Raw genomic sequence first — 22,897 nt, 5'->3', positions numbered from 1 at the left:
ATTTAGTAATAGGTGAAAAACCATCCCTACAAAGATGTTAATCAGATACTTGGCTTTGTGGACACTTTTCAGAGAACAAATTTGTTATCATAAAAATAAAGCCAGAAAATGAAGAGCTGTTTAATCACTCAATTGGATTTTTCTGCCAGCATTTTTCTTTTTCTCTGCAACCCACTGCTAAATTGTGCTTCCTAGCTGTTTTTTTATAAAATCACTTAATCAAATCTAACTCTGATTACATCAGAGAAGGCCAGGTACCCTACACCATAAGAGGGGGTTTGCAATTTTGACTTGTCTACTTAAATATCACCAAAATCTGATCACAAGGTCAATTACGTCCCTGGGTGGGATTGAACCACCAACCTTTTGATTAATAGCTGAACACACTAACCGATTGCGCCACAGAGACACTTTGCAAAAAGTACATACTGACAAAGACTAATAAGCATTCATCTAGAACGTTTCCTAGAAAAACTTTAAAAAGTCAATAATCTGGAGAGTTTTTGTAAGATGTTTCTTCCAGCAACCAATGAAGAAACACATTGGTACTTTCGCATGATGAGTGAGTGCTTCAGGATCTCTTGCACTTACATGTGTAGCAGAGTACTGCACTGGAAGCATGCTGGGCCCATAACCCAGAGGTAGGCAGATTGAAACTATCCTTTGCTATATGCATTTTTTTTTGTTCATTAAAGTAATCCAAAACTGGGATTGATATTTTAGCTTTTATTTTTACTTAAAGTACAATAACTTTTACCATTTTAATTTGTTTTAATAGTATATTGAAAGTATTGTTTTCTTTCAAAAATCCAATTAATTTTCTTTACCCGATTATTAAAATGGTAATTGACAAAAACAAACTACATTGTCACCAGAAGAGCAATACAAAATGTACAAGTGATATATTAAAATCATCTTTCCAGCTTGAATTTCAATGATGCATTGGGGCAACGATTTTGTGAGAAACATCTTCACCCTTAAATAAAGATTTTCTTAATTCCTTACCTGTGTGCTAATTAGATATCACCTTGTTTTCACATTAAACAGACTTCCATATGAGAAAACAGCAAAGATGCAGTGGCTTGGATTTTTGAAAGAAAACAATACTGTCAATATACTATTAAAACAAATTAAAATGGTAAAAGTTATTGTACTTTAAGTAAAAATAAAAGCTAAAATATCAATCCCAGTTATGAATTACTTTAATGTACAAAAAAATAATGCATATAGCAAAGGATAGTTTCAATCTGCCTACCTCTGGGTTATGGGCCCAGCATGCTTCCATTGCAGTACTCTGCTGCACATGTAAGTGCAAGAGATCCTGAAGCACTCACTCATCATGCGAAAGTACCAATGTGTTTCTTCATTGGTTGCTGGAAGAAACATCTTACAAAAACTCTCCAGATTATTGACTTTTTAAAGTTTTTCTAGGAAACGTTCTAGATGAATGCTTATTAGTCTTTGTCAGTATGTATTTTCTGCAAAGTGTCTCTGTGGCGCAATCGGTTAGTGTGTTCAGCTATTTATCAAAAGGTTGGTGGTTCAATCCCACCCAGGGACGTAATTGACCTTGTGATCAGATTTTGGTGATATTTAAGTAGACAAGTCAAAATTGCAAACCCCTTCTTATGGTGTAGGGTACCTGGCCTTCTCTGATGTAATCAGAGTTAGATTTGATTAAGTGATTTTATAAAAAAAACAGCTAGGAAGCACAATTTAGCAGTGGGTTGCAGAGAAAAAGAAAAATGCTGGCAGAAAAATCCAATTGAGTGATTAAACAGCTCTTCATTTTCTGGCTTTATTTTTATGATAACAAATTTGTTCTCAGAAAAGTGTCCACAAAGCCAAGTATCTGATTAACATCTTTGTAGGGATGGTTTTTCACCTATTACTAAATTAAACTTGCTTCATTGGAAAGGCAGCAAGATGCATCCTCATTTCAATATCTACTGAAATAATACAGGTTGACACCAGAAAACATTAACGCCACTGCATCTTTGCTGTTTTCTCATGTGGAAGTCTGTTTAATATGAAAACAAGGTGATATCTAATTAGCACACAGGTAAGGAATTAAGAAAATCTTTATTTAAGGGTGAAGATGTTTCTCACAAAATCGTTGCCCCAATGCATCATTGAAATTCAAGCTGGAAAGATGATTTTAATATATCACTTGTACATTTTGTATTGCTCTTCTGGTGACAATGTAGTTTGTTTTTGTCAATTACCATTTTAATAATCGGGTAAAGAAAATTAATTGGATTTTTGAAAGAAAACAATACTGTCAATATACTATTAAAACAAATTAAAATGGTAAAAGTTATTGTACTTTAAGTAAAAATAAAAGAGCAAAAATATCAATCCCAGTTTTGGATTACTTTAATTAACAAAAAAAAATGCATATAGCAGAGGATAGTTTCAATCTGCCTACCTCTGGGTTATGGACCCAGCACTTCCATTACAGTACTCTGCTGCACATGTAAGTGCAAAAGATCCTGAAGCACTCACTCATCATGGGAAAGTACCAATGTGTTTCTTCATTGGTTGATGGAAGAAACATCTTACAAAAACTCTCCACATTATTGACTTTTTAAAATGTTTCTAGGAATCGTTCTAGATGAATGCTTATTAGCCTTTGTCAGTATGGACTTTTGCAAAGTGTTGCTGTGGCGCAATCAGTTAGTGTGTAAGGCTATTAACCAAAAGGTTGGTGGTTCAATCCCACCCAGAGACTTAATTGACCTTGTTATCAGATTTTGGTGATCTTTAAGTAGACAAGTCAAAATTTCAAACCCCCTGTTATGGTGTAGGGTACCTGGCCTTCTCTGATGTAATCAGAGTTAGATTTGATTCAGTGATTTTATAAAAACAGCTAGGAAGCACAATTTAGCAGTGGGTTGCAGAGAAAAAGAAATATGCTGGCAGAAAAATCCAATTGAGTGATTAAACAGCTCTTCATTTTCTGGCTTTATTTTATGCTAACAAATTTGTGCTCTGAAAAGTGTCCACAAAGCCAAGTATCTGATTAACATCTTTGTAGGGATGGTTTTTCACCTATTATTAAATTAAACTTGCTTCATTGGAAAGGCAGCAAGTGATGTCATCCAAGCAGTGGGTCAAAGTTGGCTTCAAACCTCGTCTGCTTATGAAAAGAGAAAAGGGGTATGCAGGGCATGGCGGCCTTTTGCGGTGCTTGGATGACCCCTAGTTCGCATTAAATAATGCAGTCGAGTTTCCCACATTTGGGGAAATCACAGGGGTCAGCATACCCAGAATGCAATGAATGAACCGCTCCCTGGGAGAACAGTCTTCATGACCATGGTATCTCCTATGCAAAATAAGTATGATTTGGGATAGGGCTGGGGAGGGCCGCTGCTCAGGCACATCTCTGTCAAGTAAAGGAGATTCAACTGAGGCAGCACAAGGGAACTCTCATCTGGGGACAACAACTGCAGGGAGAACACATATTTTCAGATGAACATGGGAGGGCAGAAGGCTGCCTAATACTGAAGCACCCCCAAACAACAAACCAAATGCAACAACTAGTGCAAGCATTCCTGGGGGAAGGCCTGCAGCAGATGGATTTGCATATGGCGATGTCATCCAAGCAGTGGGTCAAAGTTGGCTTCAACCCTCGTCTGCATATGAAAAGAGAAAAGGGGCGTGCAGGGCATGGCGGCCTTTTGCGGCACTTGGATGACCCCTAGTTCACATTTCTTGCAGCAGCTGGGCACTGTAACAGCTCCAGAGCTGCTCTGTAAGGCAAGTAAAAGGGTGTGGGCCCTGCAGCACTACCTGTAGTTCGCATTGTGCGAGACCCCTAGTTCGCATTAAACACCCCTACCCTCCTTCGGTGTGGGGCTCATGTTGGCCATGCCCCAGCCCCTGAAGCATTCACGCTGATTTCTTGCAGCAGCTGGGCACTGTAACAGCTCAAGAGCTGCTCTGTAAGGCAAGTAAAAGGGTGTGGGCCCTGCAGCACTACCTGTAGTTTGCATTGTGCTTTGGAAGGCACAAAGTAAGCAGACGGGAAGAGAAGTCAGGATAGTGCACAAGGGTATAGACGGGAGGGGCTCAAGAAAAAAGAAGTGGAAACAGACAGCAAACTAGGCTTCCAATGCACAATGCAAACTACAGGTAGTGCTGCAGGGCCCACACCCTTTTACTTGCCTTACAGAGCAGCTCTGGAGCTGTTTAATCACTCAATTGGATTTTTCTGCCAGCATAATTTTTCTCTTACGTCCTAGAGGATGCTGGGGACTCCGTAAGGACCATGGGGGATAGACGGGCTCCGCAGGAGACATGGGCACTTTAAGAAAGACTTTAGATCTGGGTGTGCACTGGCTCCTCCCTCTATGCCCCTCCTCCAGACCTCAGTTTACTACTGTGCCCAGAGGAGACTGGGTGCTTTTCAGGGAGCTCTCCTGAGTATCCTGACAGAAAGTATATTTGTTAGATTTTTTTATTTTCAGGGAGCCTGCTGGCAACAGACTCCCTGCATCGAGGGGCGGAGGGGAGAGACGCACACCTACTTCTGTGAGTTGATAGGCTCTGCTTCTTAGGCTACTGTACAGCATTAGCTCCAGAGGTATCGGTACGCAGGTCTCACCCTCGCCGTCCGTCCCAGCGCCGCGCCGCCGTCCCGCTCGCAGAGCCGGAAGATAGAAGCCGGGTGAGTATGAGAAGAAAAGAAGACTTCAGAGGCGGCGGAAGACTTCATGATCTTCACTGAGGTAACGCACAGCAGTAAAGCTGTGCTCCATTGCTCCCATACACCTCTCACACGGCAGTCAGTGTAAGGGTGAAGGGCGCAGGGGGGACGCCCTGGGCAGCAATATAGACCTCTCTTTGGCAAAATAAATATATATGCAGCTAGGCACTGTATATATATATAAGAGCCCCCGCCTTTTTTTTACTATATTTGAGCGGGACAGAAGCCCGTCGCAGAGGGGGTGGGGCTTCTCCCTCAGCACTCACCAGCGCCATTTTCTCCACAGCACCGCTGAGGGGAAGCTCCACGGACTCTCCCCTGCTTATACCACGGTAGAAAGAGGGTCTTAAAGAAGAGGGGGGCACATAATTAGGCGCATATATATATGGAAATACAGCGCTACTGGGTAAACATAAAATTATTGTGTTTTTTTCCTGGGTCATATAGCGCTGGGGTGTGTGCTGGCATACTCTCTCTCTCTGTCTCTCCAAAGGGCCTTGTTGGGGAACTGTCCTCAGATAAGAGGATTCCCTGAGTGTATGGTGTGTCGGTACACGTGTGTCGACATGTCTGAGGTAGAAGGCTCTCCTAGAGAGGAGCAGGAGCAAATTAATGTGGTGTCTCCATCGACAACGCCGACACCTGACTGGATGGATATGTGGAATGTTTTAAGTGCTAATGTAAACTTATTACACAAGAGATTAGACAAAGCTGAAGCTAGGGAACAGTCAGGGAGTCAACCCATGCCTGTCCCTATATCGCAGGGACCTTCGGGGTCTCAAAAGCGCCCACTATCCCAAATAGTTGACACAGATACCGACACGGATTCTGACTCCAGTGTCGACTACGATGATGCAAAGTTACAGCCAAAATTGGCTAAATGTATTCGATATATGATTATTGCACTAAAAGATGTTTTGCACATCACAGAGTCCCCTGTCCCTGACACGAGGGTACACATGTATAAGGGAAAGAAACCTGAGATAACCTTTCCCCCCTCACATGAGTTGAACGAATTATGTGAAAAAGCTTGGGAATCTCCAGACAAAAAGCTGCAGATTCCCAAAAGGATTCTTATGGCGTATCCTTTCCCGCCAATGGACAGGATACGGTGGGAATCCTCCCCTAGGGTGGATAAAGCATTGACACGCTTATCCAAAAAGGTAGCGCTGCCATCCCAGGATACGGCTACCATCAGGGACCCTGCTGACCGCAAGCAGGAGGTTACCCTAAAGTCCATTTACACACATTCTGGTACCTTACTCAGACCGGCAATTGCGTCGGCCGGGGTTGTAGCGCGGTGGCAGCGGAATTGCAGACCCGTCCTCAATTCCTGCTAAAAGTGGAATCATCCTTTCATATGAACCAACCTATTGTGATGCCTGTGGCTACGCGTGACTTGGAGGATTCCGAGTCCCTTGATGTGGTCAGGGCTTTGAAAATTTACGTGGCCAGAACGGCTAGAGTCAGAAAAACAGAAGCACTGTTTGTCCTGTATGCAGCCAACAAGATTGGCACCCCTGCTTCAAAGCAGACTATTGCTCTCTGGATCTGTAACACGATTCAGCAGGCGCATTCTATGGCGGCAAATCCATCTGCGAACTACAGGTAGTGCTGCAGGGCCCACACCCTTTTACTTGCCTTACAGAGCAGCTCTGGAGCTGTTACAGTGCCCAGCTGCTGCAAGAATTCAGCTTGAATGCTTCAGGGGCTGGGGCATAGCCAACATGAGCCCCACACCAAAGGAGGGTGGAGGTGTTTAATGCAAACTAGGGGTCAGCCAAGCGCCGCAAAAGGCCACCATGCCCTGCACGCCCCTTTTCTCTTTTCATATGCAGACGAGGGTTGAAGCCAACTTTGACCAACTGCTTGGATGACATCACCATATGCAAATCCATCTGCGGCAGGCCTTCCCCCAGGAATGCTTGCACTAGTTGTTGCATTTGGTTTGTTGTTTGGGGGTGCTTCAGTATTAGGCAGCCTTCTGCCCTCCCATGTTCATCTGAAAATATATGTTCTCCCTGCAGTTGTTGTCCCAAGATGAGAGTTCCCTTGTGCTGCCTCAGTTGAATCTCCTTTACTTGACAGAGATGTGCATGAGCAGCGGCCCTCCCCAGCCCTATTCCAAATCATACTTATTTTGCATAGGAGATACCATGGTCATGAAGATTTTTCTCCCAGGGTGAGGTTCATTCATTGCATTTTGGGTATGCTGACCCCTGTGATTTCCCCAAATGTGGGAGACTCGACTGCATTATTTGTGGTAGTGGGAGGCTGTGTTTGTGATTTCTTCTGGTCAGCTCTGGTAAAAGTCAGATTTCTTTGTTTCAGATTTTCCTTTAGCCTTGTTCTTCTTTCGAGAGTTCCCTTGTGCTGCCTCAGTTGGATCTCCTTCACTTAACAGGGGGGTGCCCGAGCAGCGACCCTCCCCAGCTCTAGCCCAACTCCTACTTACCTGCCAGGTGAGATACTATGATCATGAAGGTGCTTCTCCCAGGGCAAGGCTCACCCATTGCACTCTGGGTGTGCTGCCCCTGCGATTTCCCCAAATGTGGGAAACTTGACTGCATAATTTGTGTTTCCCCTGGTCGGCTCTCGTATAATTCAGATCTCTTTGTCTCAGATCTCTCTCCAGCCTAGTTTGCTGTCTGTTTCCACTTCTCTTTTCTTCAGCCGCTCCCTTCTATACCCTTGTGCACTATCCTGACTTCTCCTCCCGTCTGCTTACTTTGTGCCTTCCAATGCACAATGCAAACTACAGGTAGTGCTGCAGGGCCCACACCCTTTTACTTGCCTTACAGAGCGTCTCTGGAGCTGTTACAGTGCCCAGCTGCTGCAAGAAATCTGCTTGAATGCTTCAGGGGATGGGACATGGCCAACATGAGCCCCACACCAAAGGAGGGTGGAGCAGAAGGCTGCCTAATACTGAAGCACCCCCAAACAACAAACCAAATGCAACAACTAGTGCAAGCATTCCTGGGGGAAGGCCTGCCGCAGATGGATTTGTGGTGATGTCATCCAAGCAGTTGGTCAAAGGTGGCTTCAACCCTCGTCTGCATATGAAAACAGAAAAGGGGCGTGCAGGGCATGGTGGCCTTTTGCGGCGCTTGACTGACCCCTAGTTTGCATTAAACACCTCCACCCTCCTTCGGTGTGGGGCTCATGTTGGCTATGCCCCAGCCCCTGAAGCATTCAAGCTGATTTCTTGCAGCAGCTGGCCACTGTAACAGCTCCAGAGCTGCTCTGTAAGGCAAGTAAAAGGGTGTGGGCCCTGCAGCACTACCTGTAGTTTGCATTGTGCATTGGAAGGCACAAAGTAAGCAGACGGGAGGAGAAGTCAGGATAGTGCACAAGGGTATAGAAGGGAGCGGCTGAAGAAAAGAGAAGTGGAAACAGACAGCAAACTAGGCTGGAGAGAGACCTGAGACAAAGAGATCTGAATTATACGAGAGCCGACCAGGGGAAACACAAATTATGCAGTCAAGTTTCCCACATTTGGGGAAATCGCAGGAGCAGCACACCCAGAGTACAATGGGTGAGCCTTGCCCTGGGAGAAGCACCTTCATGATCATAGTATCTCACCTGGCAGGTAAGTAGGAGTTGGGCTAGAGCTGGGGAGGGTCGCTGCTCGGGTACCCCCCTGTAAAGTGAAGGAGATCCAACTGAGGCAGCACAAGGGAACTCTCGAAAGAAGAACAAGGCTAAAGGAAAATCTGAGACAAAGAAATCTGACTTTTACCAAAGCTGACCAGAAGAAATCACAAACACAGCCTCCCACTACCACAAATAATGCAGTCAAGTTTCCCACATTTGGGGAAATCACAGGGGTCAGCATACCCAAAATGCAATGAATAAACTTCACCCTGGGAGAAAAATCTTCATGACCATGGTATCTCCTATGCAAAATAAGTATGATTTGGAATAGGGCTGGGGAGGGCCGCTGCTCATGCACATCTCTGTCAAGTAAAGGAGATTTAACTGAGGCAACACAAGGGAACTCTCATCTGGGGACAACAACTGCAGGGAGAACATATATTTTCAGATGAACATGGGAGGGCAGAAGGCTGCCTAATACTGAAGCACCCCCAAACAACAAACCAAATGCAACAACTAGTGCAAGCATTCCTGGGGGAAGGCCTGCCGCAGATGGATTTGCATATGGTGATGTCATCCAAGCAGTGGGTCAAAGTTGGCTTCAACCCTCGTCTGCATATGAAAAGAGAAAAGGGGCGTGCAGGGCATGGTGGCCTTTTGCGGCGCTTGGCTGACCCCTAGTTTGCATTAAACACCTCCACCCTCCTTTGGTGTGGGGCTCATGTTGGCTATGCCCCAGCCCCTGAAGCATTCAAGCTGATTTCTTGCAGCAGCTGGGCACTGTAACAGCTCCAGAGCTGCTCTGTAAGGCAAGTAAAAGGGTGTGGGCCCTGCAGCACTACCTGTAGTTCGCATTGTGCGTTGGAAGGCACAAAGTAAGCAGACAGGAGGAGAAGTCAGGATAGTGCGCAAGGGCATAGAAGGGAGCGGCTCAAGAAAAGAGAAGTGGAAACAGACAGCAAACTAGGCTGGAGAGAGACCTGAGACAAAGAGATCTGAATTATACGAGAGCCGACCAGGGGAAACACAAATTATGCAGTCAAGTTTCCCACATTTGGGGAAATCGCAGGAGCAGCACACCCAGAGCAATGGGTGAGCCTTGCCCTGGGAGAAGCACCTTCATGATCATAGTATCTCACCTGGCAGGTAAGTAGGAGTTGGGCTAGAGCTGGGGAGGGTCGCTGCTCGGGTACCCCCCTGTAAAGTGAAGGAGATCCAACTGAGGCAGCACAAGGGAACTCTCGAAAGAAGAACAAGGCTAGAGGAAAATCTGAGACAAAGAAATCTGACTTTTACCAGAGCTGACCAGAGGAAAGCACAAACACAGTCCCCCACTACCACAAATAATGCAGTCAAGTTTCCCACATTTGGGGAAATCACAGGGGTCAGCATACCCAAAATGCAATGAATGAACCTCACCCTGGGAGAACAATCTTCATGACCATGGTATCTCCTATGCAAAATAAGTATGATTTGGAATAGGGCTGGGGAGGGCCGCTGCTCATGCACATCTCTGTCAAGTAAAGGAGATTCAACTGAGGCAGCACAAGGGAACTCTCATCTGGGGACAACAACTGCAGGGAGAACACATATTTTCAGATGAACATGGGAGGGCAGAAGGCTGCCTAATACTGAAGCACCCCCAAACAACAAACCAAATGCAACAACTAGTGCAAGCATTCCTGGGGGAAGTTCTGCAGAAGACGGATTTGCATACGGTGATGTCATCCAAGCAGTGGGTCAAAGTTGGCTTCAACCCTCATCTGCATATGAAAAGAGAAAAGGGGCGTGCAGGGCATGGCGGCCTTTTGCGGTGCTTGGATGACCCCTAGTTCGCATTAAACACCTCCACCCTCCTTTGGTGTGGGGCTCATGTTGGCCATGCCCCATCCCCTGAAGCATTCAAGCAGATTTCTTGCAGCAGCTGGGCACTGTAACAGCTCCAGAGCTGCTCTGTAAGGCAAGTAAAAGGGTGTGGGCCCTGCAGCACTACCTGTAGTTTGCATTGTGCATTGGAAGGCACAAAGTAAGCAGACGGGAGGAGAAGTCAGGATAGTGCACAAGGGTATAGAAGGGAGCGGCTGAAGAAAAGAGAAGTGGAAACAGACAGCAAACTAGGCTGGAGAGAGACCTGAGACAAAGAGATCTGAATTATACGAGAGCCGACCAGGGGAAACACAAATTATGCAGTCAAGTTTCCCACATTTGGGGAAATCGCAGGGGCAGCACACCCAGAGTGCAATGGGTGAGCCTTGCCCTGGGAGAAGCACCATCATGATCATAGTATCTCACCTGGCAGGTAAGTAGGAGTTGGGCTAGAGCTGGGGAGGGTCTCTGCTCGGGCACCCCCCTGTCAAGTGAAGGAGATCCAACTGAGGCAGCACAAGGGAACTCTCAAAAGAAGAACAAGGCTAGAGGAAGATCTGAAACAAAGAAATCTGACTTTTACCAGAGCTGACCAGAGGAAAACACAAACACAGTCCCCCACTACCACAAATAAAGCAGTCGAGTTTCCCACATTTGGGGAAATCACAGGGGTCAGCATACCCAGAATGCAATGAATGAACCTCACCCTTGGAGAATAATCTTCATGACCATGGTATCTCCTATGCAAAATAAGTATGATTTGGGATAGAGCTGGGGTGGGCCGCTGCTCAGGCACATCTCTGTCAAGTTAAGGAGATTCAACTGAGGCAGCACAAGGGAACTCTCATCTGGGGACAACAACTGCAGGGAGAACACATATTTTCAGATGAACATGGGAGGGCAGAAGGCTGCCTAATACTGAAGCACCCCCAAACAACAAACCAAATGCAACAACTAGTGCAAGCATTCCTGGGGGAAGGCCTGCCGCAGATGGATTTGCATATGGTGATGTCATCCAAGCAGTGGGTCAAAGTTGGCTTCAACCCTCGTCTGCATATGAAAACAGAAAAGGGGCGTGCAGGGCATGGTGGCCTTTTGCGGCGCTTGTCTGACCCCTAGTTTGCATTAAACACCTCCACCCTCCTTCGGTGTGGGGCTCATGTTGGCTATGCCCCAGCCCCTGAAGCATTCAAGCTGATTTCTTGCAGCAGCTGGGCACTGTAACAGCTCCAGAGCTGCTCTGTAAGGCAAGTAAAAGGGTGTGGGCCCTGCAGCACTACCTGTAGTTTGCATTGTGCATTGGAAGGCACAAAGTAAGCAGACGGGAGGAGAAGTCAGGATAGTGCACAAGGGTATAGAAGGGAGCGGCTGAAGAAAAGAGAAGTGGAAACAGACAGCAAACTAGGCTGGAGAGAGACCTGAGACAGAGAGATCTGAATTATACGAGAGCCGACCAGGGGAAACACAAATTATGCAGTCAAGTTTCCCACATTTGGGGAAATTGCAGGAGCAGCACACCCAGAGTACAATGGGTGAGCCTTGCCCAGGGAGAAGCACCTTCATGATCATAGTATCTCACCTGGCAGGTAAGTAGGAGTTGGGCTAGAGCTGGGGAGGGTCGCTGCTCGGGTACCCCCCTGTAAAGTGAAGGAGATCCAACTGAGGCAGCACAAGGGAACTCTCGAAAGAAGAACAAGGCTAAAGGAAAATGTGAGACAAAGAAATCTGACTTTTACCAGAGCTGACCAGAGGAAAGCACAAACACAGTCTCCCACTACCACAAATAATGCAGTCAAGTTTCCCACATTTGGGGAAATCACAGGGGTCAGCATACCCAAAATGCAATGAATGAACCTCACCCTGGGAGAAAAATCTTCATGACCATGGTATCTCCTATGCAAAATAAGCATGATTTGGAATAGGGCTGGGGAGGGCCGCTGCTCATGCACATCTCTGTCAAGTAAAGGAGATTCAACTGAGGCAGCACAAGGGAACTCTCATCTTGGGTCAACAACTGCAGGGAGAACACATATTTTCAGATGAACATGGGAGGGCAGAAGGCTGCCTAATACTGAAGCACCCCCAAACAACAAACCAAATGCAACAACTAGTGCAAGCATTCCTGGGGGAAGTTCTGCAGAAGACGGATTTGCATACGGTGATGTCATCCAAGCAGTGGGTCAAAGTTGGCTTCAACCCTCATCTGCATATGAAAAGAGAAAAGGGGCGTGCAGGGCATGGCGGCCTTTTGCGGTGCTTGGATGACCCGTAGTTCGCATTAAACACCTCCACCCTCCTTTGGTGTGGGGCTCATGTTGGCCATGCCCCATCCCCTGAAGCATTCAAGCTGATTTCTTGCAGCAGCTGGGCACTGTAACAGCTCCAGAGCTGCTCTGTAAGGCAAGTAAAAGGGTGTGGGCCCTGCAGCACTACCTGTAGTTTGCATTGTGCATTGGAAGGCACAAAGTAAGCAGACGGGAGGAGAAGTCAGGATAGTGCACAAGGGTATAGAAGGGAGCGGCTGAAGAAAAGAGAAGTGGAAACAGACAGCAAACTAGGCTGGAGAGAGACCTGAGACAAAGAGATCTGAATTATACGAGAGCCGACCAGGGGAAACACAAATTATGCAGTCAAGTTTCCCACATTTGGGGAAATCGCAGGAGCAGCACACCCAGAGTACAATGGGTGAGCCTTGCCCTGGGAGAAGCACCTTCATGATCATAGTATCTCACCTGGCTGGTAAGTAGGAGTTGGGCTAGAGCTGGGGAGGGTCGCTGCTCGGGTACCCCCCTGTAAAGTGAAGGAGATCCAACTGAGGCAGCACAAGGGAACTCTCGAAAGAAGAACAAGGCTAAAGGAAAATCTGAGACAAAGAAATCTGACTTTTACCAGAGCTGACCAGAGGAAAGCACAAACACAGTCTCCCACTACCACAAATAATGCAGTCAAGTTTCCCACATTTGGGGAAATCACAGGGGTCAGCATACCCAAAATGCAATGAATGAACCTCACCCTGGGAGAAAAATCTTCATGACCATGGTATCTCCTATGCAAAATAAGTATGATTTGGAATAGGGCTGGGGAGGGCCGCTGCTCATGCACATCTCTGTCAAGTAAAGGAGATTCAACTGAGGCAGCAAAAGGGAACTCTCATCTTGGGACAACAACTGCAGGGAGAACACATATTTTCAGATGAACATGGGAGGGCAGAAGGCTGCCTAATACTGAAGCACCCCCAAACAACAAACCAAATGCAACAACTAGTGCAAGCATTCCTGAGGGAAGGCCTGCCGCAGATGGATTTGCATATGGTGATGTCATCCAAGCAGTGGGTCAAAGTTGGCTTCAACCCTCGTCTGCATATGAAAACAGAAAAGGGGCGTGCAGGGCATGGTGGCCTTTTGCGGCGCTTGTCTGACCCCTAGTTTGCATTAAACACCTCCACCCTCCTTCGGTGTGGGGCTCATGTTGGCTATGCCCCAGCCCCTGAAGCATTCAAGCTGATTTCTTGCAGCAGCTGGGCACTGTAACAGCTCCAGAGCTGCTCTGTAAGGCAAGTAAAAGGGTGTGGGCCCTGCAGCACTACCTGTAGTTTGCATTGTGCATTGGAAGGCACAAAGTAAGCAGACGGGAGGAGAAGTCAGGATAGTGCACAAGGGTATAGAAGGGAGCGGCTGAAGAAAAGAGAAGTGGAAACAGACAGCAAACTAGGCTGGAGAGAGACCTGAGACAAAGAGATCTGAATTATACGAGAGCCGACCAGGGGAAACACAAATTATGCAGTCAAGTTTCCCACATTTGGGGAAATTGCAGGAGCAGCACACCCAGAGTACAATGGGTGAGCCTTGCCCTGGGAGAAGCACCTTCATGATCATAGTATCTCACCTGGCAGGTAAGTAGGAGTTGGGCTAGAGCTGGGGAGGGTCGCTGCTCGGGTACCCCCCTGTAAAGTGAAGGAGATCCAACTGAGGCAGCACAAGGGAACTCTCGAAAGAAGAACAAGGCTAAAGGAAAATCTGAGACAAAGAAATCTGACTTTTACCAGAGCTGACCAGAGGAAAGCACAAACACAGTCTCCCACTACCACAAATAATGCAGTCAAGTTTCCCACATTTGGGGAAATCACAGGGGTCAGCATACCCAAAATGCAATGAATGAACCTCACCCTGGGAGAAAAATCTTCATGACCATGGTATCTCCTATGCAAAATAAGTATGATTTGGAATAGGGCTGGGGAGGGCCGCTGCTCATGCACATCTCTGTCAAGTAAAGGAGATTCAACTGAGGCAGCACAAGGGAACTCTCATCTTGGGACAACAACTGCAGGGAGAACACATATTTTCAGATGAACATGGGAGGGCAGAAGGCTGCCTAATACTGAAGCACCCCCAAACAACAAACCAAATGCAACAACTAGTGCAAGCATTCCTGGGGGAAGTTCTGCAGAAGACGGATTTGCATACGGTGATGTCATCCAAGCAGTGGGTCAAAGTTGGCTTCAACCCTCATCTGCATATGAAAAGAGAAAAGGGGCGTGCAGGGCATGGCGGCCTTTTGCGGTGCTTGGATGACCCCTAGTTCGCATTAAACACCTCCACCCTCCTTTGGTGTGGGGCTCATGTTGGCCATGCCCCATCCCCTGAAGCATTCAAGCTGATTTCTTGCAGCAGCTGGGCACTGTAACAGCTCCAGAGCTGCTCTGTAAGGCAAGTAAAAGGGTGTGGGCCCTGCAGCACTACCTGTAGTTTGCATTGTGCATTGGAAGGCACAAAGTAAGCAGACGGGAGGAGAAGTCAGGATAGTGCACAAGGGTATAGAAGGGAGCGGCTGAAGAAAAGAGAAGTGGAAACAGACAGCAAACTAGGCTGGAGAGAGACCTGTGACAAAGAGATCTGAATTATACGAGAGCCGACCAGGGGAAACACAAATTATGCAGTCAAGTTTCCCACATTTGGGGAAATCGCAGGAGCAGCACACCCAGAGTACAATGGGTGAGCCTTGCCCTGGGAGAAGCACCTTCATGATCATAGTATCTCACCTGGCAGGTAAGTAGGAGTTGGGCTAGAGCTGGGGAGGGTCGCTGCTCGGGTACCCCCCTGTAAAGTGAAGGAGATCCAACTGAGGCAGCACAAGGGAACTCTCGAAAGAAGAACAAGGCTAAAGGAAAATCTGAGACAAAGAAATCTGACTTTTACCAGAGCTGACCAGAGGAAAGCACAAACACAGTCTCCCACTACCACAAATAATGCAGTCAAGTTTCCCACATTTGGGGAAATCACAGGGGTCAGCATACCCAAAATGCAATGAATGAACCTCACCCTGGGAGAAAAATCTTCATGACCATGGTATCTCCTATGCAAAATAAGTATGATTTGGAATAGGGCTGGGGAGGGCCGCTGCTCATGCACATCTCTGTCAAGTAAAGGAGATTCAACTGAAGCAGCACAAGGGAACTTTCATCTGGGGACAACAACTGCAGGGAGAACACATATTTTCAGATGAACATGGGAGGGCAGAAGGCTGCCTAATACTGAAGCACCCCCAAACAACAAACCAAATGCAACAACTAGTCCAAGCATTCCTGGGGGAAGTTCTGCAGAAGACGGATTTGCATACGGTGATGTCATCCAAGCAGTGGGTCAAAGTTGGCTTCAACCCTCATCTGCATATGAAAAGAGAAAAGGGGCGTGCAGGGCATGGCGGCCTTTTGCGGTGCTTGGATGACCCCTAGTTCGCATTAAACACCTCCACCCTCCTTTGGTGTGGGGCTCATGTTGGCCATGCCCCATCCCTGAAGCATTCAAGCTGATTTCTTGCAGCAGCTGGGCACTGTAACAGCTCCAGAGCTGCTCTGTAAGGCAAGTAAAAGGGTGTGGGCCCTGCAGCACTACCTGTAGTTTGCATTGTGCATTGGAAGGCACAAAGTAAGCAGATGGGAGGAGAAGTCAGGATAGTGCACAAGGGTATAGAAGGGAGCGGCTGAAGAAAAGAGAAGTGGAAACAGACAGCAAACTAGGCTGGAGAGAGACCTGAGACAAAGAGATCTGAATTATACGAGAGCCGACCAGGGGAAACACAAATTATGCAGTCAAGTTTCCCACATTTGGGGAAATCGCAGGGGCAGCACACCCAGAGTGCAATGGGTGAGCCTTGCCCTGGGAGAAGCACCTTCATGATCATAGTATCTCACCTGGCAGGTAAGTAGGAGTTGGGCTAGAGCTGGGGAAAGTCGCTGTTCGGGCACCCCCCTGTCAAGTGAAAGAGATCCAACTGAGGCAGCACAAGGGAACTCTCGAAAGAAGAACAAGGCTAGAGGAAGATCTGAGACAAAGAAATCTGACTTTTTCCAGAGCTGACCAGAGGAAAGCACAAACACAGTCCCCCACTACCACAAATAATGCAGTCGAGTTTCCCACATTTGGGGAAATCACAGGGGTCAGCATACCCAAAATGCAATGAATGAACCTCACCCTGGGAGAACAATCTTCATGACCATGGTATCTCCTATGCAAAATAAGTATGATTTGGGATAGGGCTGGGGAGGGCCGCTGCTCATGCACATCTCTGTCAAGTAAAGGAGATTCAACTGAGGCAGCACAAGGAAACTCTCATCTGGGGACAACAACTGCAGGGAGAACACATATTTTCAGATGAACATGGGAGGGCAGAAGGCTGCCTAATACTGAAGCACCCCCAAACAACAAACCAAATGCAACAACTAGTACAAGCATTCCTGGGGGAAGTTCTGCAGAAGACGGAATTGCATACGGTGATGTCATCCAAGCAGTGGGCCAAAGTTGGCTGGAACCCTCATCTGCATATGAAAAGAGAAAAGGGGCGTGCAGGGCATGGCGGCCTTTTGCGGTGCTTGGATGACCCCTAGTTCGCATTAAACACCCCCACCCTCCTTTGGTGTGGGGCTCATGTTGGCCATGCCCCATCCCCTGAAGCATTCAAGCTGATTTATTGCAGCAGCTGGGCACTGTAACAGCTCCAGAGCTGCTCTGAACGGCAAGTAAAAGGGTGTGGGCCCTGCAGCACTACCTGTAGTTTGCATTGTGCATTGGAAGGCACAAAGTAAGCAGACGGGAGAAGTCAGGATAGTGCGCAAGGGCATAGAAGGGAGCGGCTCAAGAAAAGAGAAGTGGAAACAGACAGCAAACTAAGCTGGAGAGAGACCTGAGACAAAGAGATCTGAATTATACGAGAGCCGACCAGGGGAAACACAAATTATGCAGTCAAGTTTCCCACATTTGGGGAAATCGCAGGAGCAGCACACCCAGAGTGCAATGGGTGAGCCTTGCCCTGGGAGAAGCACCTTCCTGATTATAGTATCTCACCTGGCAGGTAAGTAGGAGTTGGGCTAGAGCTTGGGAGGGTCGCTGCTCGGGCACCCCCCTGTCAAGTGAAGGAGATCCAACTGAGGCAGCACAAGGAAACTCTCGAAAGAAGAACAAGGCTAGAGGAAGATCTGAGACAAAGAAATCTGACTTTTACCAGAGCTGACCAGAGGAAAGCACAAACACAGTCCCCCACTACCACAAATAATGCAGTCGAGTTTCCCAAATTTGGGGAAATCACAGGGGTCAGCATACCCAGAATGCAATGAATGAACCTCACCCTGGGAGAACAATCTTCATGACCATGGTATCTCCTATGCAAAATAAGTATGATTTGGGATAGGGCTGGGGAGGGCCGCTGCTCAGGCACATCTCTGTCAAGTAAAGGAGATTCAACTGAGGCAGCACAAGGGAACTCTCATCTGGGGACAACAACTGCAGGGAGAACACATATTTTCAGATGAACATGGGAGGACAGAAGGCTGCCTTATACTGAAGCACCCCCAAACAACAAACCAAATGCAACAACTAGTAAAAGCATTCCTGGGTGAAGGTCTGCAGAAGACGGATTTGCATACGGTGATGTCATCCAAGCAGTGGGCCAAAGTTGGCTGGAACCCTCATCTGCATATGAAAAGAGAAAAGGGTTATGCAGGGCATGGCGGCCTTTTGCGGCGCTTGGATGACCCCTAGTTCGCATTAAACACCTCCACCCTCCTTCGGTGTGGGGCTCATGTTGGCTATGCCCCAGCCCCTGAAGCATTCAAGCTGATTTCTTGCAGCAGCTGGGCACTGTAACAGCTCCAGAGCTGCTCTGTAAGGCAACTAAAAGGGTGTGGGCCCTGCAGCACTACCTGTAGTTCGCATTGTGCGTAGGAAGGCACAAAGTAAGCAGACGGGAGAAGTCAGGATAGTGCGCAAGGGCATAGAAGGGAGCGGCTCAAGAAAAGAGAAGTGGAAACAGACAGCAAACTAGGCTGGAGAGAGACCTGAGACAAAGAGATCTGAATTATACGAGAGCCGACCAGGGGAAACACAAATTATGCAGTCAAGTTTCCCACATTTGGGGAAATTGCAGGGGCAGCACACCCAGAGTGCAATGGGTGAGCCTTGCCCTGGGAGAAGCACCTTCATGATCATAGTATCTCACCTGGCAGGTAAGTAGGAGTTGGGCTAGAGCTGGGGAGGGTCGCTGCTCGGGCACCCCCCTGTCAAGTGAAAGAGATCCAACTGAGGCAGCACAAGGGAACTCTCGAAAGAAGAACAAGGCTAGAGGAAGATCTGAGACAAATAAATCTGACTTTTACCAGAGCTGACCAGAGGAAAGCACAAACACAGTCCCCCACTACCACAAATAATGCAGTCGAGTTTCCCACATTTGGGGAAATCACAGGGGTCAGCATACCCAGAATACAATGAATGAACCTCACCCTGGGAGAACAATCTTCATGACCATGGTATCTCCTATGCAAAATAAGTATGATTTGGGATAGGGCTGGGGAGGGCCGCTGCTCAGGCACATCTCTGTCAAGTAAAGGAGATTCAACTGAGGCAGCACAAGGGAACTCTCATCTGGGGACAACAACTGCAGGGAGAACACATATTTTCAGATGAACATGGGAGGGCAGAAGGCTGCTTAATACTGAAGCACCCCCAAACAACAAACCAAATGCAACAACTAGTGCAAGCATTCCTGGGGGAAGGCCTGCAGCAGATGGATTTGCATACGGTGACGTCATCCAAGCAGTGGGTCAAAGTTGGCTTCAACCCTCGTCTGCATATGAAAAGAGAAAAGGGGCGTGCAGGGCATGGCGGCCTTTTGCGGCGCTTGGATGACCCCTAGTTCACATTAAACACCTCCACCCTCCTTCGGTGTGGGGCTCATGTTGGCTATGCCCCAGCCCCTGAAGCATTCAAGCTGATTTCTTGCAGCAGCTGGGCACTGTAACAGCTCCAGAGCTGCTCTGTACGGCAAGTAAAAGGGTGTGGGCCCTGCAGCACTACCTGTAGTTTGCATTGTGCATTGGAAGGCACAAAGTAAGCAGACAGGAGGAGAAGTCAGGATAGTGCACAAGGGTATAGAAGGGAGCGGCTGAAGAAAAGAGAAGTGGAAACAGACAGCAAACTAGGCTGGAGAGAGACCTGAGACAGAGAGATCTGAATTATACGAGAGCCGACCAGGGGAAACACAAATTATGCAGTCAAGTTTCCCACATTTGGGGAAATTGCAGGAGCAGCACACCCAGAGTACAATGGGTGAGCCTTGCCCAGGGAGAAGCACCTTCATGATCATAGTATCTCACCTGGCAGGTAAGTAGGAGTTGGGCTAGAGCTGGGGAGGGTCGCTGCTCGGGTACCCCCCTGTAAAGTGAAGGAGATCCAACTGAGGCAGCACAAGGGAACTCTCGAAAGAAGAACAAGGCTAAAGGAAAATGTGAGACAAAGAAATCTGACTTTTACCAGAGCTGACCAGAGGAAAGCACAAACACAGTCTCCCACTACCACAAATAATGCAGTCAAGTTTCCCACATTTGGGGAAATCACAGGGGTCAGCATACCCAAAATGCAATGAATGAACCTCACCCTGGGAGAAAAATCTTCATGACCATGGTATCTCCTATGCAAAATAAGCATGATTTGGAATAGGGCTGGGGAGGGCCGCTGCTCATGCACATCTCTGTCAAGTAAAGGAGATTCAACTGAGGCAGCACAAGGGAACTCTCATCTTGGGTCAACAACTGCAGGGAGAACACATATTTTCAGATGAACATGGGAGGGCAGAAGGCTGCCTAATACTGAAGCACCCCCAAACAACAAACCAAATGCAACAACTAGTGCAAGCATTCCTGGGGGAAGTTCTGCAGAAGACGGATTTGCATACGGTGATGTCATCCAAGCAGTGGGTCAAAGTTGGCTTCAACCCTCATCTGCATATGAAAAGAGAAAAGGGGCGTGCAGGGCATGGCGGCCTTTTGCGGTGCTTGGATGACCCGTAGTTCGCATTAAACACCTCCACCCTCCTTTGGTGTGGGGCTCATGTTGGCCATGCCCCATCCCCTGAAGCATTCAAGCTGATTTCTTGCAGCAGCTGGGCACTGTAACAGCTCCAGAGCTGCTCTGTAAGGCAAGTAAAAGGGTGTGGGCCCTGCAGCACTACCTGTAGTTTGCATTGTGCATTGGAAGGCACAAAGTAAGCAGACGGGAGGAGAAGTCAGGATAGTGCACAAGGGTATAGAAGGGAGCGGCTGAAGAAAAGAGAAGTGGAAACAGACAGCAAACTAGGCTGGAGAGAGACCTGAGACAAAGAGATCTGAATTATACGAGAGCCGACCAGGGGAAACACAAATTATGCAGTCAAGTTTCCCACATTTGGGGAAATCGCAGGAGCAGCACACCCAGAGTACAATGGGTGAGCCTTGCCCTGGGAGAAGCACCTTCATGATCATAGTATCTCACCTGGCTGGTAAGTAGGAGTTGGGCTAGAGCTGGGGAGGGTCGCTGCTCGGGTACCCCCCTGTAAAGTGAAGGAGATCCAACTGAGGCAGCACAAGGGAACTCTCGAAAGAAGAACAAGGCTAAAGGAAAATCTGAGACAAAGAAATCTGACTTTTACCAGAGCTGACCAGAGGAAAGCACAAACACAGTCTCCCACTACCACAAATAATGCAGTCAAGTTTCCCACATTTGGGGAAATCACAGGGGTCAGCATACCCAAAATGCAATGAATGAACCTCACCCTGGGAGAAAAATCTTCATGACCATGGTATCTCCTATGCAAAATAAGTATGATTTGGAATAGGGCTGGGGAGGGCCGCTGCTCATGCACATCTCTGTCAAGTAAAGGAGATTCAACTGAGGCAGCAAAAGGGAACTCTCATCTTGGGACAACAACTGCAGGGAGAACACATATTTTCAGATGAACATGGGAGGGCAGAAGGCTGCCTAATACTGAAGCACCCCCAAACAACAAACCAAATGCAACAACTAGTGCAAGCATTCCTGAGGGAAGGCCTGCCGCAGATGGATTTGCATATGGTGATGTCATCCAAGCAGTGGGTCAAAGTTGGCTTCAACCCTCGTCTGCATATGAAAACAGAAAAGGGGCGTGCAGGGCATGGTGGCCTTTTGCGGCGCTTGTCTGACCCCTAGTTTGCATTAAACACCTCCACCCTCCTTCGGTGTGGGGCTCATGTTGGCTATGCCCCAGCCCCTGAAGCATTCAAGCTGATTTCTTGCAGCAGCTGGGCACTGTAACAGCTCCAGAGCTGCTCTGTAAGGCAAGTAAAAGGGTGTGGGCCCTGCAGCACTACCTGTAGTTTGCATTGTGCATTGGAAGGCACAAAGTAAGCAGACGGGAGGAGAAGTCAGGATAGTGCACAAGGGTATAGAAGGGAGCGGCTGAAGAAAAGAGAAGTGGAAACAGACAGCAAACTAGGCTGGAGAGAGACCTGAGACAAAGAGATCTGAATTATACGAGAGCCGACCAGGGGAAACACAAATTATGCAGTCAAGTTTCCCACATTTGGGGAAATTGCAGGAGCAGCACACCCAGAGTACAATGGGTGAGCCTTGCCCTGGGAGAAGCACCTTCATGATCATAGTATCTCACCTGGCAGGTAAGTAGGAGTTGGGCTAGAGCTGGGGAGGGTCGCTGCTCGGGTACCCCCCTGTAAAGTGAAGGAGATCCAACTGAGGCAGCACAAGGGAACTCTCGAAAGAAGAACAAGGCTAAAGGAAAATCTGAGACAAAGAAATCTGACTTTTACCAGAGCTGACCAGAGGAAAGCACAAACACAGTCTCCCACTACCACAAATAATGCAGTCAAGTTTCCCACATTTGGGGAAATCACAGGGGTCAGCATACCCAAAATGCAATGAATGAACCTCACCCTGGGAGAAAAATCTTCATGACCATGGTATCTCCTATGCAAAATAAGTATGATTTGGAATAGGGCTGGGGAGGGCCGCTGCTCATGCACATCTCTGTCAAGTAAAGGAGATTCAACTGAGGCAGCACAAGGGAACTCTCATCTTGGGACAACAACTGCAGGGAGAACACATATTTTCAGATGAACATGGGAGGGCAGAAGGCTGCCTAATACTGAAGCACCCCCAAACAACAAACCAAATGCAACAACTAGTGCAAGCATTCCTGGGGGAAGTTCTGCAGAAGACGGATTTGCATACGGTGATGTCATCCAAGCAGTGGGTCAAAGTTGGCTTCAACCCTCATCTGCATATGAAAAGAGAAAAGGGGCGTGCAGGGCATGGCGGCCTTTTGCGGTGCTTGGATGACCCCTAGTTCGCATTAAACACCTCCACCCTCCTTTGGTGTGGGGCTCATGTTGGCCATGCCCCATCCCCTGAAGCATTCAAGCTGATTTCTTGC

At 47.9% G+C, this 22,897-nt stretch overlaps 28 non-coding genes and 1 pseudogene across 28 annotated transcripts; 2 read left to right on the top strand and 27 right to left on the bottom strand.

Annotated features, from left to right (window-relative positions):
- Positions 1-3,163: 3,163 nt before the first annotated feature.
- LOC134989045 (U1 spliceosomal RNA) lies at positions 3,164-3,342 on the bottom strand (annotated as a pseudogene).
- Positions 3,343-6,839: 3,497 nt separating this feature from the next.
- LOC134989074 (U1 spliceosomal RNA) lies at positions 6,840-7,003 on the top strand. The gene has a single exon (XR_010194401.1). It is a non-coding gene; the product is annotated as a U1 spliceosomal RNA (small nuclear RNA).
- Positions 7,004-7,155: 152 nt separating this feature from the next.
- Positions 7,156-7,318, top strand: LOC134989086 (U1 spliceosomal RNA). Its single transcript, XR_010194411.1, has one exon. It is a non-coding gene; the product is annotated as a U1 spliceosomal RNA (small nuclear RNA).
- Positions 7,319-8,142: 824 nt separating this feature from the next.
- LOC134989098 (U1 spliceosomal RNA) lies at positions 8,143-8,305 on the bottom strand. The gene has a single exon (XR_010194423.1). It is a non-coding gene; the product is annotated as a U1 spliceosomal RNA (small nuclear RNA).
- A 152-nt stretch (positions 8,306-8,457) lies between these two features.
- On the bottom strand, positions 8,458-8,621 carry LOC134989073 (U1 spliceosomal RNA). Its single transcript, XR_010194400.1, has one exon. It is a non-coding gene; the product is annotated as a U1 spliceosomal RNA (small nuclear RNA).
- Positions 8,622-9,295: 674 nt separating this feature from the next.
- Positions 9,296-9,456, bottom strand: LOC134989039 (U1 spliceosomal RNA). The gene has a single exon (XR_010194371.1). It is a non-coding gene; the product is annotated as a U1 spliceosomal RNA (small nuclear RNA).
- A 152-nt stretch (positions 9,457-9,608) lies between these two features.
- Positions 9,609-9,772, bottom strand: LOC134989053 (U1 spliceosomal RNA). The gene has a single exon (XR_010194380.1). It is a non-coding gene; the product is annotated as a U1 spliceosomal RNA (small nuclear RNA).
- Positions 9,773-10,446: 674 nt separating this feature from the next.
- LOC134989095 (U1 spliceosomal RNA) lies at positions 10,447-10,609 on the bottom strand. The gene has a single exon (XR_010194420.1). It is a non-coding gene; the product is annotated as a U1 spliceosomal RNA (small nuclear RNA).
- A 152-nt stretch (positions 10,610-10,761) lies between these two features.
- LOC134989065 (U1 spliceosomal RNA) lies at positions 10,762-10,925 on the bottom strand. The gene has a single exon (XR_010194392.1). It is a non-coding gene; the product is annotated as a U1 spliceosomal RNA (small nuclear RNA).
- A 674-nt stretch (positions 10,926-11,599) lies between these two features.
- Positions 11,600-11,762, bottom strand: LOC134989089 (U1 spliceosomal RNA). The gene has a single exon (XR_010194414.1). It is a non-coding gene; the product is annotated as a U1 spliceosomal RNA (small nuclear RNA).
- A 152-nt stretch (positions 11,763-11,914) lies between these two features.
- Positions 11,915-12,078, bottom strand: LOC134989076 (U1 spliceosomal RNA). Its single transcript, XR_010194403.1, has one exon. It is a non-coding gene; the product is annotated as a U1 spliceosomal RNA (small nuclear RNA).
- A 674-nt stretch (positions 12,079-12,752) lies between these two features.
- Positions 12,753-12,915, bottom strand: LOC134989038 (U1 spliceosomal RNA). The gene has a single exon (XR_010194370.1). It is a non-coding gene; the product is annotated as a U1 spliceosomal RNA (small nuclear RNA).
- A 152-nt stretch (positions 12,916-13,067) lies between these two features.
- On the bottom strand, positions 13,068-13,231 carry LOC134989072 (U1 spliceosomal RNA). Its single transcript, XR_010194399.1, has one exon. It is a non-coding gene; the product is annotated as a U1 spliceosomal RNA (small nuclear RNA).
- Positions 13,232-13,905: 674 nt separating this feature from the next.
- On the bottom strand, positions 13,906-14,068 carry LOC134989093 (U1 spliceosomal RNA). The gene has a single exon (XR_010194418.1). It is a non-coding gene; the product is annotated as a U1 spliceosomal RNA (small nuclear RNA).
- Positions 14,069-14,220: 152 nt separating this feature from the next.
- On the bottom strand, positions 14,221-14,384 carry LOC134989070 (U1 spliceosomal RNA). The gene has a single exon (XR_010194397.1). It is a non-coding gene; the product is annotated as a U1 spliceosomal RNA (small nuclear RNA).
- Positions 14,385-15,058: 674 nt separating this feature from the next.
- On the bottom strand, positions 15,059-15,221 carry LOC134989097 (U1 spliceosomal RNA). The gene has a single exon (XR_010194422.1). It is a non-coding gene; the product is annotated as a U1 spliceosomal RNA (small nuclear RNA).
- Positions 15,222-15,373: 152 nt separating this feature from the next.
- Positions 15,374-15,537, bottom strand: LOC134989069 (U1 spliceosomal RNA). Its single transcript, XR_010194396.1, has one exon. It is a non-coding gene; the product is annotated as a U1 spliceosomal RNA (small nuclear RNA).
- Positions 15,538-16,210: 673 nt separating this feature from the next.
- LOC134989085 (U1 spliceosomal RNA) lies at positions 16,211-16,373 on the bottom strand. The gene has a single exon (XR_010194410.1). It is a non-coding gene; the product is annotated as a U1 spliceosomal RNA (small nuclear RNA).
- A 152-nt stretch (positions 16,374-16,525) lies between these two features.
- On the bottom strand, positions 16,526-16,689 carry LOC134989071 (U1 spliceosomal RNA). The gene has a single exon (XR_010194398.1). It is a non-coding gene; the product is annotated as a U1 spliceosomal RNA (small nuclear RNA).
- Positions 16,690-17,360: 671 nt separating this feature from the next.
- LOC134989031 (U1 spliceosomal RNA) lies at positions 17,361-17,523 on the bottom strand. The gene has a single exon (XR_010194364.1). It is a non-coding gene; the product is annotated as a U1 spliceosomal RNA (small nuclear RNA).
- A 152-nt stretch (positions 17,524-17,675) lies between these two features.
- LOC134989051 (U1 spliceosomal RNA) lies at positions 17,676-17,839 on the bottom strand. Its single transcript, XR_010194378.1, has one exon. It is a non-coding gene; the product is annotated as a U1 spliceosomal RNA (small nuclear RNA).
- Positions 17,840-18,510: 671 nt separating this feature from the next.
- On the bottom strand, positions 18,511-18,673 carry LOC134989078 (U1 spliceosomal RNA). Its single transcript, XR_010194405.1, has one exon. It is a non-coding gene; the product is annotated as a U1 spliceosomal RNA (small nuclear RNA).
- A 152-nt stretch (positions 18,674-18,825) lies between these two features.
- LOC134989052 (U1 spliceosomal RNA) lies at positions 18,826-18,989 on the bottom strand. Its single transcript, XR_010194379.1, has one exon. It is a non-coding gene; the product is annotated as a U1 spliceosomal RNA (small nuclear RNA).
- Positions 18,990-19,663: 674 nt separating this feature from the next.
- Positions 19,664-19,826, bottom strand: LOC134989088 (U1 spliceosomal RNA). Its single transcript, XR_010194413.1, has one exon. It is a non-coding gene; the product is annotated as a U1 spliceosomal RNA (small nuclear RNA).
- A 152-nt stretch (positions 19,827-19,978) lies between these two features.
- LOC134989075 (U1 spliceosomal RNA) lies at positions 19,979-20,142 on the bottom strand. The gene has a single exon (XR_010194402.1). It is a non-coding gene; the product is annotated as a U1 spliceosomal RNA (small nuclear RNA).
- A 674-nt stretch (positions 20,143-20,816) lies between these two features.
- On the bottom strand, positions 20,817-20,979 carry LOC134989037 (U1 spliceosomal RNA). Its single transcript, XR_010194369.1, has one exon. It is a non-coding gene; the product is annotated as a U1 spliceosomal RNA (small nuclear RNA).
- A 152-nt stretch (positions 20,980-21,131) lies between these two features.
- LOC134989068 (U1 spliceosomal RNA) lies at positions 21,132-21,295 on the bottom strand. The gene has a single exon (XR_010194395.1). It is a non-coding gene; the product is annotated as a U1 spliceosomal RNA (small nuclear RNA).
- A 674-nt stretch (positions 21,296-21,969) lies between these two features.
- On the bottom strand, positions 21,970-22,132 carry LOC134989092 (U1 spliceosomal RNA). The gene has a single exon (XR_010194417.1). It is a non-coding gene; the product is annotated as a U1 spliceosomal RNA (small nuclear RNA).
- A 152-nt stretch (positions 22,133-22,284) lies between these two features.
- On the bottom strand, positions 22,285-22,448 carry LOC134989067 (U1 spliceosomal RNA). Its single transcript, XR_010194394.1, has one exon. It is a non-coding gene; the product is annotated as a U1 spliceosomal RNA (small nuclear RNA).
- Positions 22,449-22,897: the final 449 nt, after the last annotated feature.

Source organism: Pseudophryne corroboree, unplaced genomic scaffold (genome assembly GCF_028390025.1).
Source record: "Pseudophryne corroboree isolate aPseCor3 unplaced genomic scaffold, aPseCor3.hap2 scaffold_1094, whole genome shotgun sequence".
Taxonomy (NCBI): Eukaryota; Metazoa; Chordata; class Amphibia; order Anura; family Myobatrachidae; genus Pseudophryne; species Pseudophryne corroboree.
Note: the sequence above shows the minus strand (reverse complement) of the source record. Positions and strands in the feature narration are given on the sequence as shown.